This window comes from Grammomys surdaster, unplaced genomic scaffold (assembly GCF_004785775.1).
Source record: "Grammomys surdaster isolate TR1022 unplaced genomic scaffold, NIH_TR_1.0 131, whole genome shotgun sequence".
Taxonomy (NCBI): domain Eukaryota; kingdom Metazoa; phylum Chordata; class Mammalia; order Rodentia; family Muridae; genus Grammomys; species Grammomys surdaster.
Window position 1 is genome coordinate 1,348,697 of NW_021604589.1, and position 21,426 is coordinate 1,370,122.

At 43.7% G+C, this 21,426-nt stretch overlaps 1 non-coding gene across 1 annotated transcript; it reads left to right on the top strand.

The window, feature by feature from the left end:
- Window positions 1-18,940: 18,940 nt before the first annotated feature.
- Window positions 18,941-19,061, top strand: LOC114616740. Its single transcript, XR_003710679.1, has one exon. It is a non-coding gene; the product is annotated as a small nucleolar RNA SNORA76 (small nucleolar RNA).
- The last annotated feature ends 2,365 nt before the right edge of the window (window positions 19,062-21,426 follow it).

A 21,426-nucleotide genomic window follows, 5' to 3' on the forward strand; every position in this document is an offset into this window, starting at 1 on the left:
AAAAAACATTATTTATTCATTGGACAGGGAGATGGCTCAGTTGAAGTGCTTGCTGCACAAACATAAGGATCTGAATCTGGATTCTCAACACCCACATAAAAAGGCTAGATTGGCAGGCAGCACCGGGGAAACATTGAATCCCTGGAGCTCAATGGTCAACCACTCTAGGCAAATCACTGAGCTCCAGGTCCAGTAAGAGAGAGACCCTGTCTCAGCAACACTACTGACAAGGTGGAGAGAGCAGCTAAGGTATAAGCAAGCTTAGCCCAGTAGCACAGACCTGTTTTCTCAGCTATTTGGGAGCCTGAGGCAGGAGGACTGTAAATTCAAAGCAATCCTCAGTAACTTAGCCAGACCCTCTCAAAATCAAAAGTGTAGGGGGATGTGGCGCTGTCGTGGCAGAAGAAATTCAATTCAACTCCTAGCTCTTCAGAACAAATAAAACCACAGAAGCAATTCACCTGCCATCTCTTACCAGGTTTGGGAGGAAAGCTTTCAAAAATATAATTATACTATCGATGCTTTAAAATATGTATTTGCTTACACTTTATTTCTTTAGGTCCTGATTGATATATTTTAGCTAATATAATTTCTAGTTTACCTGATAATTTCAGCAAGCTACTTGGTAAAGCAATAAATAAAAATAATGGAGCATATGCCAGCAAGAGGGCTCAAGGAGGGTAACGAAGGCATTTACTGCCAGGTCTGTTGATATGAGTTACATTTCCAGAGCCCACACAGTAGAAGAAGAGAAAGCTGTTCCCTGACCTACAGAAGCACACATGGGACCACCTCTACCCCCATATACCACACACACACACACACACACACACACACTAAAAGAAATAAATGTAATTTTGGTTTTGTTGTTGTTGTTGTTGTTGTTTTCTTTTTTTGGTTTTTCGAGACAGGGTTTCTCTGTGTAGCCCTGGCTGTCCTGGAACTCACTCTGTAGACCAGGCTGGCCTTGAACTCAGAAATCCACCTGCCTCTGCCTCCCAAGTGCTGGGATTAAAGGCATGTGCCACCACCGCCCGGCTTTACTTATTTTCTTTTAGTTTTAAAATTACATTTATTAAAAAAAGAAAAAAACGAGCCAGGCGTGGTGGCGCACGCCTTTAATCTCAGCACTTGGGAGGCAGAGGCAAGTAGATCTCTGAGTTCGAGGCCAGTCTGGTCTACAGAGTGAGTTCCAGGACAGCCAGGACTACACAGAGAAACCCTGTCTCGAAAAAAGAAATGTTTTTACTTTAATTTGTTTATTTCAATGTTTAACAGAGGCTGAGTGTGGTTGCACATGCCTTTAATCCCAGCACTTGGGAGGCAAAAGCAAGCAGATTTCTGTGAGTTCGAGGCCAGCCTGGTCTAATAATGAGCTCCAGGACACCAGGACAGCCAGAACTATACAGAAAGACTATTTCTGAGAGAGAGAGTGCGAGAGAGCGAGAGAGAGAGAGAGAGCGAGAGAGCAAGAGAGCGAGAGAGAGAGAGAGAGAGAGAGAGAGAGAGAGCAAGAGAGCGAGAGAGCGAGAGAGAGCAAGAGAGCGAGAGAGCGAGAGAGAGAGGAAACAAGTTTAAAATAGAAGATAATCTTGGCCTTTAATTATAACTTTGTTTCCTCCTCAGAAAATATGTATTTCTATCATTACTGTAGATGTGATTTAGAATTTAGGTACTTTTAAATTTTCATCAGAAGTTCAAGGCCATCCTCATCTACAAAGCAAGTTTCAGGCCAGCCGGGGATACACACAGAGACTGTCTCAAAACACGCACACACATTTTTTTTTTAATTAAAGTAAAATCTACATCAAAGAATACACACCCTTTCCTCTTTTGCTATTGTCTTGAAGTTAGAAGATTAACTTTATTTTTAGCACCTAAAATTATGCCATCAAGGTTTTTTATGTAAAATGAAATTACAGTGTCAATTTAGTCTAAATGAGAAGAAGAAAGGAACATGGAGTAGGGAGAGAGAATGCAGGTGGATGCGGTTCGGGAGCAAAAATCAAACCGAACAGGCAGGAACAGGCAGAGCAAAAGCTCCCCCCCCCGCCTCCGAGCAGAGGGGGCTGGCTGGTTGGCTCTAATGGCTAGGAGAGTTTCACTGGCCCCTTTTAGTTTCATCTCGTCCTCCTTCGATCTGTCTCAACACAGAAACTCCTGTGGAGAAAATGCCATTGTGCAATTACGCCCCGCTGCCCTCAGAGTAAAGAGATAAGGGCTTTGCTGGGACCAGCAGCTGCTCCCACCCACCTCGCCGACCTCTCACCCACCACGGACATAGCTCACTGCGCTCACCAGGCTGCTCTGCTCTTTTTTGTTTGTACCCTGGGAGAACAAAGCAAGCTCTTCCCAGCCCTGCCTCGCATGCCTTGGTGGCCATTAAGCTACTTTGCTCAGCGGCGGCCTAGGACACAGTGTTCCACACAATCAAGGGGCTCTCCTTCCCTTCTGCTTGACCTCCCAGTCAGATCACCCACAAAGTGTCCTCTGTTCCCTCGCCCTCCCACTCGGTCTTTTTTTTTTTTGAAACCTCATCTCTTGTAGCCCAAGCTGACCTTGATCTCCTTAGGGCTATAACTACAGGAATTCACCAGTTCACAGCCCATCTTCCTGTCCTGTGATGTCACTTTTCCGTATCACTTTTCTTCAAGGACCTTACAAGGGTCTACCACAGAAGGAGCTTCTCTGCTTTGTCTGCCCCACCCTATTAGCTTGTAAACCCCACAGGGCGGGCATTTCTTAAAATGTTTTGTCTATGAGGATGGAAGCCCGAACCTTGCACAGAGCTTCATACTCAGCCCCAGGTGGACATTTTTGTTACTAGAGCCTCAGAACCAGAAGGTATATAAGATTCAAGAGGCAGAGAGAGAGAGACAGAGACAAAGACAAAGAGAGACAGACACAGACAGAGAGACTGAGAGAGGAGAGAGAGAGAGAGAGAGAGAGAGAGAGAGAGAGAGAGAGAGAGAGAGAGAGAGAGAGAGAGAGAGAGAGGCAGACAGGAACACAGAAAGAGAGACAGAGACACAGAGAGACAGAGAGACAGGGACAGAGAGGCAGAGAGGTGTGGAGGAGGCATACTCAGAAACAGAAGCGGAAAAGAGAAGACAAGACAGAGACAGAAGAGGAGGGTAGGTCAGATAAAGTGGGGAGACAGGTTGGAGCTAGATTCTGTTGACTCTGTGACAAGGATTTCCCATTAAGTTAATGAGGCTTCAGGAAGAGCCCTAGCAACCAGCTGAAATTTGCCAAGCTAAACCACTCAAGCCGTGGTCAGCTACAAGCATTGTCTCTTTCCATTTCCAGCTCGACCTTTGGTGCACACGGTGTAGTCGCTTTGTGCTGTGTTTGTTTAGCTAAACTGAATGCTGTTTCCCAGAATTGCCCGCCCAGTGTGGTTCTGGCTTTTAGAAGCATTCTGTAGGCAAACCAGAAGGAAAAGCTACCCCAATGGGTAATGTGTGTGTGTGTGTCCAGGCACTGGAGCAGCTCCCACAGTGTCACTGAGTCACTGATCTGATCCCTCATTTACGTGGCCCTGGGGGACACTCAGTCCTCCAGTCCCTACAACTTCCACCACATCTCCCTTTGGAACAGGCTACACACACTCTCTCACTCTTCATGAGCTTTCACAGTGACATTAAGGTTAAAGCCCTGAGGTTCAGTGGTAGAGTACTTGCCTAGTATTCATGGGGCAACCCGAGACACTGAAAACAAAGTTTGAGTTAGCATGTCGTGCGCCATGTTTTTGGCCACTTGGGGAAGCACTGATTATGGCGTGTATATTTTAATCTTCTACATCCGGTTGGAATTATCTTAAAAGGTCACTGGCCTTTGCCTTAGGAGGAACTTCAAAATAAATACTAAGACAGAGGTTGGGGCCTAACAGGTAAATGGGTCTGAGTTCAAACTTCCAGAACCAAGTCAAAAAAAAAACAGCATTGAGGCGGACATGGTAGCAAACCTAGATCCCAGCATTTGGAAGATACAGGCAGGGAGAGCTCTGTGAGGTCCAGGCCAGCCTAGTTTACATAGCAAGCTCTGGACTAGCCAAAGCTGCATAATGAGACCCTGTCTTTTGAAAAAAAAAATGCCTACCCCACCCCAGCCTAGCTCCAGATTCAATGAGTGGCCCTGTGTTAAGAGAATAAGGCAGCCTTCACACTTGCACAAACAAAACCACCCCCTACCCCCCCACACACACATGTGCATATGCCACACACATATAAATATCACACTCATGCACCTACATATACAAAAGTAAGTACTTTTTAACTGTATTTTCACTGACTGCCTCTCCTTTATTTGTTCACTAGAGATCAAACGTGTATACTTGTGTATACCGAGTATGCTCTCTGCCACTCACATTCTTAAACTATGTTTTCTCTAATCTAAGATGTCACGATTATAAGACATACTTTATATTTTAAAACAACAAAAAGGGGCTGGAGAGATGGCTCAGCAGACAAGAGTGCTGGCTGCTCTTCCAGAGGACCCAGGTTTATTTCCCAGCACCTACATGGTGGCTCACAACCATCTTTAATCCCAGTTCCAGAGGATGTGATACCTTCTTCTGGCACTCTGTGAACACCAACCGACATTCATTACACAAAACCTAATAAAATGAATTTAAAGGAAAAAAAAGGTAAGAAAATTGTTGCCAACTATACCGTGGAGGGCTATCTGTTATCAGATGAACCCCAGGTTCACATATGTGACACACAGGAAATGGTAAAGGCAATCAGTAAGATATGAACTATCGCTTGGAATGCCTGGACCTTAAAGCACTGTTTGTGACGTGAGGAAGCACAGGTCTGGAAAGACAAACCATCTATTTACGGTAGAGGCCTAATTAGTGACCTGTGTGGACATAGTGCCCTAGTATCCTGCCTTAGGTCAGAGCTCAAGTTAGCTAGAAAATTCTATGGATTTGAGGCAGCCCTTCAGTGTTTCTTCCTTCCTTGAGGACAGGATGGGCTAAAATATAGTTATCTTTCTAGAAGGTCCCCCCCACTCCCACCCCCAGAAGCTGCATATTTTCCATTCATGCTGCTGGCCTTCTGGGTTTCTCTCCTGTCCCCCCCCATACCTGATCCTGTTCCCCTTTTCCCCTCCCTCTCCCCTCTCCCACCCAGGTCCCTCCCTCTTTCTACCTCTCATGATTATTTTCTTCTGCCTTCTAAGTGGGATTGAAGCATCTTCACTTGGGCCTTCCTTCTTGTTAAACTTCTTATGGTCTGTGGGGTGTATCCTGGGTATTCTGTACATTTTGTCTAACAACCACTTATTAGTGAGTACATACCATGCATGTCCTTTTGGGTCTGGGTAATCTCACTCAGGATGTGAGAGATTCCCAGGACTCTATGGGGGTAACCTTAGCCAAAATGCCCAACACTGGGGAGAGGGCTCTCGAAGAGTCCACTTCCAGTAGAAAGACCAAATGAAGGGAAGGGGTTACCAAACCACAGTCAAAATTTCTGACCCAGGGTTGTTCCTGTCTAAAAGAACTGCAGGGACAAAAATGGAGAAGAGACTGAAGGAAAGGTGGTCCAGTGACAGGCCCAACCTGGGATCCATCTCATGGGGGTGGGGCACTAAGGCCTGACACTGTTATTGATGCTATGATGTGCTTACAGAAGGGAGCCTAGCATGGCTGTCCTCTGAGAGGCCCTACCAGCAGCTGACTGAGATAGATGCAGATACTTACAGCCAACCATTGGACTGAAGTCAGGGGCCCCTATGGAGGAATTAGAGGAAAGACTGAAGGAGCTGAAGGGGAGGGCGACCCCATAGGAAGACCAGCAATCTCAGCTAACCTAGACCTCTGGAAGCTTCCAGAGACTGAGCCATGAACCAGACAGCATATACAGGCTGGTCTAATGTCCCTGACATATATATAGCAGAGGACTGCCTGGTCTGGCCTCAGTGGGAGAAGATGTGCCTAATCCTGGAAAGACTTGAGGCTCCAAGGAAGGGGGATGTTTGGGCGAGGGATGGGGAGCACCTCTCGAAGGCAAGGGGGAGGGGGAATGGTATGTGGAACTGTGGGAGGGGGACCAGAAGGAGGCAATGGATGGAATGTAAATAAATAAAATAATTAATTAAATAAAAATAAAATGTAGTTATCCTCAGATTCCAAAATGTTTCATAGTCCTCCCAAAAGCCAAATATTGTCTAGTAAAAACCCCAACATCAGGCATAAGAAGCCCCCCTTTTGAGATATTGGTCAGGGATGTTTGAAAAACATAATAGGCCATGAAAACATAATAGGCTATGCGGTGGCCCTCGGTTCCCTCTGGGAGGTGAAAAGTAAATTCCTATTGCTTAAGATACCATGCACTTTGGACACAGAGCCCAGAGGACATAAGCTGGATCTGATCTGAAAGTCTCCTTCCTGAGGACTAGTTTCTGTGGTACCAGAAGGCGCCATGAAAGCTTCCAAAGGAGAAAGCAACCAAAAATCCTATCCAGCTCTGATACCCATGAGCCACAAGAATATTATACCTATAGTATTTGCACAAATAACTTAGAGGTAACCACCAGCTCTTTAATTGGACTTAAGATCCACTTGATAAGAGGGAGAAGATGTCTACTACTGGAAATGTAGCCAACTACTTGGAATCGTGAAATCATGGGTCTTGGAGGAGAATCCACAGCCATCACTTTACTAGACCAGCATCCTTAACTACATTCTATATTTATCTCATATTCATAGATAAATGCATTCTCACATCTCGTCAAAGAAGCTTTTCTTTGCCACAGACAGATACCATTACAGAATGCCACAACGGATCACAAGGCAGAGTTGTGGGGATCGGTCTCAACTGATGCATCTACAACACAATTCCTACAGTTAAGAATCAAGGACCGGGCTGGAGAGATGGCTCAGAGGTTAAGAGCACTGAATGCTCTTCCAGAGGTCATGAGTTCAAATCCCAGCAACCACATGGTGGCTCACAACCATCCGTAATGAGATTGGATGCCCTATTCTGGTGTGTCCGAAGACAGTGACAGTGTACTCATAAATAAAATAAAATAAATAAATAAATCTTTAAAAAAAAAGAATCAAGGATCATTACAGAAAAGGAGGCAGAAGGGACTGTAAAAGCCAAAGGAACAAGATGTGTGCTGTAATACTGTGTCTCCTAGAAACTTCTCTAATGTCTCATCAGCATGGCTGTCTAAACAACATCTGAACAAAGACAATACCAATGGCCATGCTAACAAGAAAGGGGAAAGAAAGCCCACGAGGCCTCAATCCTAGACAAAGAAGTATAGGCAACTCAGGAGTGCTAAGGGTGAAGGGAATAGTCTTCCCCAGGAAAGAGACTCCCAACTGATAATCCAATACCAAACTTTCAGCACCAAAACCATATACATGCAAGTAACACTGTTAAGACTAAGAGTCTCATATTCGTACATTAGACACAGACTTTGTATATGATTATATGTGATCTTACAACAATTAAAGAAAAGGGTGATGTGAATTTGAAAGACAACAAGGTAGGGTACATGGGAGTGGTTGGTGGTATTAAAAGGAAGAAGGGCATGATTTAATTATAATTTCAAAAATAAGCAATAAATGTAAAATATGCTACCTAGGCTAGAATGATAACTGCTTTTTTTAAAAAAAGTTCCCATTAGAGTTCAGATCTCTAGCACCCACATAAAATCAAGCATTGGTTTCCTTTTTTTAATTTTATTTTATGAGTATGAATGTTTTACCTGCGTGTATATATATATATATATGCACAACATATATGGGCCTGGTGCCCATAAGATCCCCTGAAACTTGAGTATGCATGGTCATGAACTACCACGTGGGTGCTAGGAACCAAACCTGGGTCCTCTGGAAGAGCAGCAAGTGTTCTTAACTGCTGAGACAATGTCCAGACCCCAAGCAGGGGTTTCTAGTAAAAATTCCCAGTGCCTTTCTTTTTTTTTTTTTATCTTTTTTTTTTTGGTTTTTCTAGACAGGGTTCCTCTGTGTAGGAGTGGCTGTCCTGGAACTCACTCTGTAGACCAGGCTGGCCTCGAACTCAGAAATCCACCTGCCTCTGCCACCCAAGTGCTGGGATTAAAGGCGTGCGCCACCACTGCCCGGCCCCAGTGCCTTTCTTATATCTTTATCAGCATTATTTATTTGTAATAAACCTTAGGTGGGTACTATTAAACTCAATGACTATCTCAATGATTTGGGGCCAATAGCTTCATCTCTCTGACTTGTTTGCAAAGGAAGCATATTAACAACCATCTTTCAATAAAGAAGGCTAACTGAGCTAGGTATATAAGCGTGCTTGGAACAAAAGCTGTCCAATGGTAGGAATATCAATGTGAATTTCCCTTACCTCCTAAGCTGTTAATCAGTTATAAATGATTACAAATCCATACTGTCTTTCAGAAAAGTCAATCTTCTTAATAGAGTCTAAGGCTCTAGATTTGTTGAATCCAACGTGGTCACCAGTCCTTGTGGCTAAAGTTATAATTACACTAAGTAAAATTTTAAATTCATTTCTAAGGCTAGGGAGATGATGGCTCAGTGGATCGTAAAGTGTTTGATTCGAAAACATAGGAACCTCAGTTCGGATCTCCAGCACTCACATAGCAAGCGAGGCATGGAAGCATGCCTGTAATCTCAAGAGTTGGGAGGCAGAGTCAGAATGATCCTGGGAGCCAGCTAGACTAGACAACTGATGAGACCAGGTTCAGTGAAAGGCCCTGCCTCACTGAATAAGGTATAGAACAATAAAGGAAGATACTCTGTGTCCACATACCTACATACACACACGCACAAGTACACTTACCTGCACACACACATGTATGTACACATGTACACACACACACACACACTCATTTCCAGGCTGGGCATCACAGCACCTCCCAGCACTAAAGAGAGAAGCAAGCGGATCGGAAATTCAAGTTCAGCTACCTATGGAATCCAAGGTCAGCCTGGGGTAAATGAGACCCTGTCTCAAAACAAAGAGTTCATTTCCGCAGTTGGATGAACCACATTTCAATGGTTTGGTAGTCACATGTCACTAATGGCTGGTGTGGTGGCCAATACAGATGCACGACTTCCATCGCCATAGAAAGGTCCACTGGACACTGCTACTCCATAGTAACAATAGTACAACAGTGCCCAAGGTCTTTTTCTTAACTCAGGACACCCCAACATGTAATGCCAACCCTCATTTGTTAATATCTCTATGCGCCCTCCTGTGGCTGGAGTTGAGAACAGGTCTGCCCACTCTACGCTCTGTGGAACCAGAGACTTATAAACAGGATCGCTTGGACGTTTCAAATCGGATCATGAGAAAGAATGGTAACAATGGCGTGGATGTAGACTGAACACTCTGGTGACTACTGGGGAAAATCCGTTTGGTTGACCACGAAATCCCATTATCCCTAAATCTCAGTACTTTCTGAACTACCTTCATTTGTGAGAATGGCACTCTTCGTTTAAACAAAGGATGGTACCACATGGCTGTTTAAAGTGTAGAATACCAGCGTCCCGCTAGCTCAATCGCTGGAACATGAAACTTAAAACTGTAGCGAGAGAAGCAGGATTACTGGAAGAACACGGCAGGGGCTCTCTCAGTGGAACCTAGCAACAAACACGCAGGAAGCTCACCCTGTGGGCCAATAGGAAGGTTTGACCGAAACTCCACCCCCCATAGAATAAAGGAGACGCCTGATTCTGGGGTGTCCGCCACCTGTCCGGTCCCATCGCTTCCTCTCACAGCTGGCATCTAAGCTCAGTTTTCCAGATATCTGAACCCAAAATTTTTATCCTGCTTCCTGACTCTTTGTGCAAGGCTGTTCTCATGCCTGCGCAATAAAACATGGAGGCCAATGGCGCTGGGCGGGGCTTCCCTGGAACAGTTGGCGCCTGAAAGCTGCTGTTGCGGAGAAACAAGCAACACAGCAAGCTGAGAGTGGGAAGTTAGGGTGTCTGGTGGGGCTCTTGCTACTCTGCCAAAGGTGACAGCTTCGCCAATGATCCTCTGGTATTGGTGAGGGTGGGAGTTGCCAGCCCTTTTAGTAAAGATTTTTTTTCCTGAATGCAGTATCAATACACACACAAACCTGAAAACAGAAATACAAAATAATCATCACCCATAATCCCATCAGCCAAGAAGAATCACGTAACTAATATACCTAAATATAAGACTACATTACAGCAGGGCATAATGACACACACCTTTAGTCCCAGCACTAGGGAGGCAGAGGCAGGCAGATTGCGGTGACAGTTCAAAGGAAGCATGTTTTACATAGTGAGACCCTGTCTCAAAGAAAGAAAAAAAATAACTGCATTACGTATAGAGATATCTAGCTCCACCTTCCAGAGCTAGTTTACTCAGCCTTTAAAAGACATGAAGCACTCAATGCACTTAGCTGAAAAGCAACCACCCCCTGAGGACTGGACCCTTGGCCAGGTGCAGCTTCCAGACCTTTCCAGACCTCCCCCGCCCCAACCCCAGGCAGGACGTGCTCAATACAACAGCTGGGTTGAACCAGACACAAAGCCGTCTCCTCTGTGCAGCACGTGTGTACTATGCTCAGTGCACTGTCCCTGTCCAGGAGAAAATGCCAAGTCATAGCCCTCCTATAGCAGCTGCAATCCATCAACTGGGGAGGGGGAAGGTCACAATGGATGTTTTTGTAAGCCAGGTACAAGCTGAACTGCTAACATTCCAGATTTATCTGAGCTCACAGCATTCCAGGGGACACATAGTGTTGCTGTTCTTTTTTTTCTCCTAAAAAAAAAAAAAAGCTAACTGAGCTATAGAATTCACAGACTATACCATTCACCCATTTAAAATGTACAGATCAATGGCTTTTCATTTCTTGGGTTTATTTCGACTTTAAAAAAGAGAGGTTATTCTTGTGTTCTTGTTTCCTGTAATGAACGCAGTAAATTTAAAAATAGAGGTCAGTTTTAAAGCGCAAAAAAATGTACAAGTGGCTAGCCTTTAGTATTCACAATGTAATAGAAGAAATTCATTTACCTAAGAGAGACCAGACAAAACAGGTGTGGTGGGACACGCCTGCCATCCCAGGATTCTGGAGGTAGAGGCACAAGAACCAGGAGTTCAAATCCATCCTGGGCTACATAGGGAGGTCCATGTCAGTCGCAGTTGTGACAATACAATACAGGGGCCTGGAAAGATGGCTCAGTGGTTAAAAGCTCTGGCTGCTCTTCCAGAAGACCTGGGTTCGATTCCCTTTGTAACACCTACATTGCAGCTCATCTGTAACTTCAGGAGATCTTATTCCAACTTCAACCTCCTTGGGTGCCAGGTATGGAAATTGTATACAGAGATACATGCAGACAAAACATATATACATATTTTAAAATACTCTAATGAGGCAGAGTGGTGCAACCCTTTTATCGAAGCACTTGGGAGGCAAAGGTAAGTTGACCTCTGTGAGTTTAAGGCCTATTTACATGGCAAGTTCCAGGACAGCCAACATACATGCAGAGATTCTGTCTCGAAAAGCAAACAAACCAACAACAGAAGCTTGGTTCCACACAGTGAAACTGTATTTCCAGTTCTGGGGAGCAGAGACAGGCTGATCTGGAGGGCTTGCTGGCCAGTCAATCTAGCCTAAACTCAGTTCGTTCCACATTCAGTGAGAGACCCTGTCTCAAATAAGGTGAGACATCATGGAGAGACACAGTGTCACACAGTTTCTGGCCTCCACACTTGTTGCACAAAGATAAAATATAATTTTTTTTACATTTTACAAATGCTTTTTTGTTTTCGAGACAGAGTTTCTCTGTGGAACATCCTTGACCATCCTAGAACTCACTCTGTGGACCACACTGACCTTGAACTCAGAGATCCACCTACCTCTGCCACCCAAGTACTGGGATTAAAGGCATGCACCACCACTGCATTTTACAACCCTATATAGAAAAGAAAGGAAACCCAAAGGAACCTATTTTCCCTCAAACCTAGGCAAGCACTATTTTGTGTCCCTAGAGATTTGCCTACTCTGGCCATTTCAAATGAATGGAATATACGTATGTCCTTTATATAGCTGGCTATCTTGATTTACTATAATGCTTTCAGGCTTCATCCCTGGTGTTGCATGTATCAGTACTCCATTTCTTTTTATTGCATAATATCCCCTACTATGTATCTAAGAAACTTAAGGTCACGACGCTTTTCTCTAAACCTTTTTGTTTGGTTGGTTGGTTTTGGTTTTGAGACAGTGCTGTGTATAGTAGGCTGACCGGAACTTACTACTAAGTAGACCAGGCTGGCCTCCCAACTTGCTGTGATCCGGCTTGCACCACCATGTTTAGTGCCTCCTAAAATTTACCCTGAGTGTTTTGTGTAGATTACATGTATGTTACATATAGGTCCCTGACCTATTTTGGGTTAATTTTCCTATGTGGTGTTGAGGATACAACTTTATGATGGCATTTGTTGAAAAGAGTCTTCTCTCCCTCATTAAATTATCTTAGTGATCCTGTCAAAAGTCAACTGACCACAAAATACGCTGTCTTATTTTCAAACTGCCACTCTGTCACATTAAAACATGCTTGTGCCAGGCGGTGGTGGCGCACACCTTTAATCCCAGCACTTGGGAGGCAGAGGCAGGAGGATTTCTGAGTTCGAGAGTTCGAGACTAGCCTGGTCTACAGAGTGAGTTCCAGGACAGCCAGGGCTACACAGAGAAACCCTGTCTCGAAAAAAAAATGCTTGTACTGTACTGCTTGAGAGCCACGACTTTGTCGTTGGTCTTGATATAGGGGTGTAAGCCTTTCAGTTTTGTTCAAGATGATTGTAGCTTTTCAACGTCTTTTTGACTTTCCATATGGACCTGAGGAGCTGCTTGTCACTTCCACCAAGATGGTGGTCTGGGTTCTGATCGGGATTTGATGGACTCTGTAGGTCACTGGTACTGTTTTAAGGGTGTGGGGGTTTGGTTGGTTTGGTTTTGTTTACTTGCTGTTTACAGTAGGCTGACTGGAACTTACTAAATAGACCAGGCTACTTTTTTATATATATTTTTTATTTTAAATTGGATGTACACATGGGATTATGTACACAGAAGTAGAGGGCAGGGCCTGCAGAGTCCAGAAAATGGTATCAGATCTCCTGGAGCTGGAGTTACAGTGAGCCACTCAACATGGGTGCTGAGAAACGAACTCTGGTTGTCTTCAAGAGGAATACCTGATATTAACCACTGAGAGGCCCAGCCCAATAATGGGTTTCATTGTGACATTTTCACATGTGTACATAAAGCGTGTCGATCATATTCACTCCCCTTACCTTCTTTTGTCCCTCTTCCACTCCCCCTGACCCACTTCCTCTTCCCGACAAGGCCTTCTAACAGCATGCCTTTTATGGTGTTTTTACTCATGAGATTCAGTGGAGTTGCTTACAGGGTTATAGGTAAGGAGTCATTTACAGGAGTGTGGGCAACTTACCAATGGCTACGCTGCTGAAGAAAATGTCTCCCCCTTAACAGTGTATAAGTCCTCAGGGAGTAAGGGAGCCCGATGAGTTCCCCCCTCTTCCACAACAGGGTGTTTCTCCAGTCTTTTCAGATGTAATCTGAAGGATTCCTGTATCACTGCAGAAGTCAAGCTGAATTCTCTCTCAACCACTACCTTTCCCCAACTCCAACTAGATGACTCATAAAGCGCCTGTAGGTAGAAGGAAATTACAGGTCTTCACATTTGAGGACAGAGGTTGACAAAGTCTGTAAAAGGCCAGAGCAGTACGTGCTCTTAATCCTGAGACAGCTCTCCAACCTCTTGCTTTGTCTGTTTTTGAGGTAGCTCAGGTTGGTGGAAGACTTGTAATCCTCCTGCCTCATCTTCATGAATGCTGGAATTACTGGCCTTGTCACCACATCTGGTTATTCATATCATTTCATAAGTGGCTTTTTTTTCAGTTAAACAAATTGTAAACATTTTTCTATTTCAATAGCCACAAAAGCAGGGCAGTGGTGGCCCACACCTTTAATCTCAGCACTTGGGAGGCAGAGGTAGGCAGATTTCTGAGTTCGAGGCCAGCCTGGTCTACAGAGTGAGTTCCAGGACAGCCAGGGCTACACAGAGAAACCCTGTCTTGAAAAACATTAAAAAAAAGCCACAAAGTCCACCATTTCTCTTATGTAAAATAATTCAACAATTTTAAGACAAGATACTCTGGTTGCTTAGATACCAAGATGAATCCTGTAAGTATCCCAGCTATAATAAAGAGCTTTCAGCTGGGTGTGGTGTTCCACATTTGTAATGCCAGTGCTTATGTGGTTGAACCAGGAGGATCACAAGTCAAGGGCAGCCTGGGCTACGTAATGAAACTCAGTCTCAAACAAAAAAGGGCTAGGAATATTGCTTATTAAATGAACATTTGCCTTTTACATAAAAGGCTTTTGGTTGGATTCCTAGAACTACCAAAAACAAAACAAAGCAAATAACCCCCAGCTTTCAAGGATAGTAAGATCATGGTGGTCAACCTGGACAACCTGACAGATAAGTAAAGCCAGACATATGCTTTTAATTCCAACACTCAAGCTGAAGAAGCAAGCAGACCACCATGAGTTTGAGGCCAGCTTGGCTTACATAGTGAGCTCCAGGATAGCCAGGGCTACAGAGAAAAACTTTGTCTCAAAAATAAATAAATAAATAAATCCACCTAAAATCAAACAAAGAAAAAAGTGACTCTTTATAAAGAATGAAGCTAGGCTGGAGAGATGGCTTAGTGGTAAAGAGCACTGACTGTTCTACCAGAGATCCCAGGTTCAATTCCCAGCAACCACATGGTGGCTCACAACCATCTGCAATGGGACCTGATGCTCTCTTCTGGTGTGTGTCTGAAGAGTGCAATGGTGAATACATAAAATAAAAACAACAACAAAAACAAACAAACAAACAAACAAAAGTATAAAGCGAAGGTTTCCACATTGATATAACCACTCAGGAAAATGGTGGTTTCCTAGCCTTACCATCATTACTACTTAAGGACCATTTGTTGTGAGGAGCTGTCTTGAACGTTGAAAGATAAACAACATCCTTTGCCTCTATCCATTGACTGCCAGTTGTCCCTCCACCCCAGTTACATCAACCAAAAATGTGGCTGAACATTGTTAAATTGCCTCTAGTTAAGAACCACTGTGTGCTTGGTGCTTGCCAGAGTCCTAGGGTGGAAAACCCTGACAGCATATTGAAAACTCCCCAACATTATATATTATCCAAGATGATAATATTGGTCCAAAGAATTAGCAAGTTGTAGATTCCCCAAATAAGGGTAGGTCACTCTGTTGGCCATAAATATATAGGGCCCCTTTCTCAATAACATTAGCCACATATCGTCAGGAAGTATTCTTTCTGCACAAATACACAGTAATGAGTTCCTATTTGTCCCAGAGATTATAGCCATATGGATTCTCAATACAAGTGAGGCTTAATATGGTTAGGGTTCTTCTTTTTGTCCAAAGAATAACTTCAGGAGAGGCATCCAGTTAGATCATTTACTTTTAACAATCTTGACACCAGGGGTCAATGGGTTCTTGTGGAAGTCAGGTGTCTTTTGGGAGATATATGTGCAGTGTCCTCTCATTGGAGTTAGAAGGCCCCATTGGAGCTGCAGCTGTATTTCTTGTGGATGAAATGTACTCAAGCCTCAAAAAAAAAAATACTACTTGGGATAGTTGGTGAAGACCAACACCAAGGTTATGTATCCAAGTGTCTAATTGTTGGGTGCTTGATGTTTTTGTCAACAATTACTACTTGAGCACTCCAATCTCTGATCGGGGAGATTTTTCTTGCTTTTTCTTTTTTTGAGGCATGGTCTTGAGTATCACAGGCTAGCTTCTAATTCATGCTGTAGGTGACACCAGGCTTGCAGAATCCTCTAAGCAGTGGAATCACAAGTGTGCACCAGCACACCTAGTTCATGACTTTTGTAATTGAAATAGAATAAAATAGACCTGATTAGAGCATCTTATATATAGTAGGATGAAGTACTTTGCAAAAGTATTTCAGTACCGGGAGGGGGGGCGCTGAGCAGGAAGAATGATAATAAATGTGTGTACTATACGAGGTTACAGCCAAGAAACTCTTAAAAGCCAGTGCTGTAGGCAACCTAAATATAGATACTTAACATTCCTTCTTTAATGGATGAAGTGACCAAGTCTTGTCTTTTTCTTTTTTCTTCCCTCCTTTTTTTCTTAAAATAGTGAAATTGATATAGCCTAAGCAAAAGAGTCATGGTGGCCCATGGCTGCAATCCCAACACTTGAAAAGCCAAGAAAGGAGGATCACTGAGTTCAAAGGCCATCTGGAGCTACAGAGTAAGGCCTTGACTCAAAAACATAAAATCACATACAGACAAACACATACTCTAATCAAAAGATACCTGGTATTAAAGAGTCACTCCCTACAAAGGCAAGACTATACAGTATGAAATAGTATTTAATGTAAATTTAAGATCAGGGATCTACTTCAGTTTGTCTTGACTCCTTAAGAATTAAAGTGTTCAATAAGAAATAAAGCCAGGCAGTGGTGGCACACACCTTTAATCTCAGCACTTGGGAGGCAGAGGCAGGCGGATTTCTGAGTTTGAGGCCAGCGTGGTCTACAGAGTGAGTTCCAGGACAGTCAGGACTACACAGAGATAACCCTGTTTCAAAAAAACAAAAAAAAAATCATGATTACTGCCTATAAGGAAAACAGGACACAGTCGTTCATAAGTGTTATACTTCCGACAGCAAGGAGTTAACATAGCCCAATGTATACAACAATGACACTCTTGATTGTCTTTATTTTATGTCAGAATAATATAAATTTACATTACTCTATAATCTTTTTGTTGTTTGGTTGAAACACAGTCTTACTACACATTCTAAGCTGGCTGGCCTGAAACTCTCTATGTAGCCCAGGCTATCCTTGAACTCATGATCTTCCTGTCTCACCACCCTGAGTGCCAGGATTTCAGGCATTTTTAGATATGTACCACTGTGCTTTTTTTTTTTTTTTTTTTTTTGGCAGTGCCTCACTATATATAGACCTGACTGACCAGGAACTCACAGAGATCTGCCTGTGAGATTTGTCTGTGTACCCAAAGAACTCTGCCTTCTGGGTGCTGAGATCAAAGTGGTGCACCACCATAGCCTGTGGGTGCCTGACTTTTTATGTGAGACTGTATGTTCACAGAAGATTCAGCTACTAAGATAATTAGCTATTAGACATGGTTAATAGAGGACTTCACAGAAATTGTAATCTAAAAGAATTTACAATATTTACTTTGACTTGAAATCATACTTTTTTTCCAGACCAGTGAAGCCAAAATTAAGGAAGAATACACAAAATGACTTTCAAACTAAAATATAAACAGAAAACATCTGATACACATAAGAAACAAGATTTTTCTCAAATTTTCTGAAAAGATTTTCAAAAATACTTTTACATTTATTTATTTAGCGTGCCTGTACGTGTGTGTGTGTGTGTGTGTGTGTGTGCACGTGCGTCCATGTGCATGCACAGGCATGAGCCCATGTGGGTGCAGAGGTCAGAGGACGACTTGCAGGAGTTGGTTTGCTCCTGCTCCCAGGTGAGTCCCAGGAATCACAGTTGAGTCTTCAGGCTTGGTAGCAAGCACCTTTATTCACTGAGCTGTCAAAGTTTTATTTTCAAAGTTATCAGGGGGATCCCAACATAACACAGGCTATTGCCATTGTTCTTGATTGCTGGCACTGGCCTGAAAACTTCCACTCAGCTCAACAGCCCCTCTAGCGCCAGGGGTGCTATGTAGGCTGCTAGGGAAGAAGCGACATCTATAGTGTGACAGTATGACACAGCAGTGACCCCTGAATGTTACAATGCTGGCCCGCCAGGCAAGCTGTAATCACTGGTGAATTAGTAGCCGTGAATGGTTTGAGTGTAGCCAACTACCTGCTGATTGGACTTGAGGCCGGCTCCACAGGAGGAAATTCATGCTTGGTATTGTAAACTGTTCAGAAGCTCTTAGCTTGGGAGATCATGGCCCTAGGGGAACCTACTACTGTTGTTTCACTACAAAGACTTGTCAAATTGCCTTCTAAACCTTTGTTTGTACCTAAGTGACTGTTAACACGTTCAGCCCTAAATGAGACGTTTACATCAACTTCCCCTTCCCCAAAGGCTCTGGAGACACTGCAGAAGGGGCGGGAAGAGTGTAGGAGCTGAGGTATCGGTGAAATGCTGCCGTCTGGACTAAACATGGCTATTGTACTCAGGAACTCACTGCAAGATCAAGCCATCAAAAGCAGCTAACATTCTAGCAGACAGCACTAACTATGACAATAGGGGGAGGGGGAATGTTGGAGGATGTATGGGAAGGAAACAGGGGAGGGGCGGGGTAGAGACGATCATGTTGCATTGTATACATGTATACATAAAAAATATCTTTAAATAAGTAGCTAATAAAAAAAGATTACCTGAAAAAATACTGATACCCAAAGAATGTGCCACTAGCCTCACGTTATAGATATGAGCAACTGAGGCTAAGGGGTTAAGCCATTCCCCCAAGTGAAGAGCTGGATTAGCACTCTGATTCTGACTTTATAAAGTGGCTCCCACGTTGGGGCAGGTGATGTTGATCTCGGGAATCTTTCCAATAAAGCTTTAAGAGAGAGAGAGAGAGAGAGAGAGAGAGAGAGAGAGAGAGAGAGAGAAAGAGAGAGGTGTTTCTGGGGGACTATGTTGAGAATGTTTATAGCCTACCCTTGCCAACTGCCAACTAGTCTGTGACATTAGCATTTGTGGGTCTGGATGAATCAAAAGTGCCCTCTTACTACCAGATATTTGGTAGTGTGTGCCCTTCAAATCCAGCATTTGAGAGAGGAAGAGGCCAGCCTGGTCTACATACTAAGTTCCAGGCCATCCAGGGATACACAGTGAGACCTCGTCTTTAAAAAAAAAAAAAACAAAACCTCTCTGCCTTTGAGCCCCCTATAGGGCCGAGGATTAAGCTCTGGCGCCATAGCACTTTGCTGGCGCATAACTGGGGCCGCCTGGCCTTCACAGGGGGCCCTTTTAACCGGTAGCTACAGGCTAAGAAAAAAAAAAAAACTACCACCACCAACACCACCAAAAACGGCTTTACCGTGCTATGCTCCATCCTTGGTGAACTAAATGTTAGATTTCTCTTCCAGTACACATCTGCAAGGCCGTGCCCTGGCTACCCAAGACCCCCAGTTCCTTCAACACTCTCCAGTGAATTCACATTGCTGGCATGCCACAGTTCAGATGAGGGCCTTGCTTCCCTTTCTTGCCTCCACAGCCCGGTCTTTACTACCCCCATTCCAGGAAGCCTGTCTGTCAGTGCTGCAAATCACAGAGGATACTTCCCAGAAGTCATTTGCCCTCTGAGCTCCAGAGTCTTTTTTTTTTCCCTTTGATAGAGGACGGAATGAATGGGAACACTATTATATTCTTTATTATAAAGACATATTTGTACTCCATAATGTAGAAAAGAATCAGCCCGCACATGTTATTCCTTAGCCTAGCAGTAAACACTGTTAATGGTTTGTTTGTTCTGTGCTATCTCCTCTCCCAGCTCAGCAAGGCTGATACCAGCAGACACTGAAGCTTCGAGAGCCCGAGGGAAGAGTACAAGGGTTGATAACAGAAAAGGCACAGGCATCACAAGTTCTGGCTACGTGACTGACCACCTAACCAGACGGACAAAACAGAGCTGGAGAGTGATTGATTGCCTGCCCCTGCTCCCCTCCTCCTTCCTCCCCCGTATAAGATAGGTGATAAGATAGAAGACAGATTTGCAGGAGGTTAGGTCTTCCAGTAGAGTGCCAAATCTCTGAATAAAACTCAGTTTTGAAAATTCAAAGAAAGGTTAGCAGAAGCTGGGGGTGCTGATGCATGCCTTTCATCTCAGGACTTGGGAGCCAAAGGCAGCAGGAGCTCTGTGCATTTGACTCCAGCCTAGTCTACAGAGCTAGTTCTAGGATAAGCTTCATACAAGGACACTATCAGAGGGGGGTTTGACTGAGGTAGGAAGACACATCCTCAATGTGAATGATACTGTGATAGTAACAGGAGCTGAGGTCTTACACTGAATTAAGGGGGTGGGAGGATCACTCAGTACCAGCATTCCCCTGGTCTGTCTAGTTGTGAGCACGAAGCCTCATGCTCCAGCCTTCATAGCCTCCATAGCCTTTCCGCTGCTATACTCTTCCCACCATGACGGGCTGTACCAAACTCTGAATTACAATAAGTCCTTTCTCCCTTAAAAAAAAATTCCTCCATAAAGGAAATGTTGCTTAATCTTTTCTGTGAGCCTGTCATTGTCAGAACAGTCATAGCCAAGTGATACCAGCTCAGCTGATCTACAATGCAGTGATACAAGGCCACAAGGCAAGGAGAAACATAACAGAGGGAAAGCTTTCAGAGACACAGAGATTGAAAAAAAATTGACTCAGTTAAGAGAAGCCCAGCGGTAAAGTTCTTGTCTACTATGCACAAGGCCCCAGCACACACACAAAATTCATCCAGGCATAGTGGCCCTTGCTTGTAATTCTAGCACTCAGAGGACTGAGATGGGAGTTCAAAGCCAACCTGAAACCAGGTTCAAGTACCCACTTCAGAGATAAAAAAACTAAGACCTGGAAAGACTAAGACTTTTTTTTAAATTATTTATTTTATGTATATGAGTACATTGTAGCTGTCTTCAGACACACCAAAAGAGAGCCATTGGATCCCATTACAGATGGTTGTGAGCCACCATATGGTTGCTGGGAATTGAACTCAGGACCTCTGGAAAAGCAGTACTCTTAACCACTGAGCCATCTCTCTAGCCCAAGACATTTTTAATAGTCTTTAATGGGATAGATGTTTTAGGTTTACAGAGCAAGTTAAATGGAAAATAAAGTCCTCAAATTGTCCCTCATCCCCAAAATGGTGCACATGTTAATTTGCATGTCAATCGCTCTAATAATTCAATTATACTTGCATTTATATCATACAGTGGTTATAACCAGTGAGCCAGTAAGGCTACATTAACTAAAGACTATTCATTGTATTAAGGCTCAATCTTTGGGATGTGTATTATATAGCTTTTGGCAAATGCATCCCATGTATCCATCATCAATTACAAGAGTATGCAAAATAGTTTTACTACTTCCCCAAGCCCTCCATGACTCATCTCTTCAAGCTTCTTTCTTTTCCTGAATTTCTGGCAAGCATTGATCTTGCTCTTATGTATTTGTTTAAACATGATCTTGCTATGTAGCCCTGGCTAGTGTTGAAAACTTGGTCCTCTTGCCCTAAACATCTCCAGTGCGGGGTGTGGGGGGGTCACAGGTATATACAACCACATCCAGGTCAGTGCTGATATTTTTACTGTTTGGAGCTGGGTTTTGGTTTTTGCTTGTTTGTTTTGTTGTTGTTTTTCAAAGCAGGGT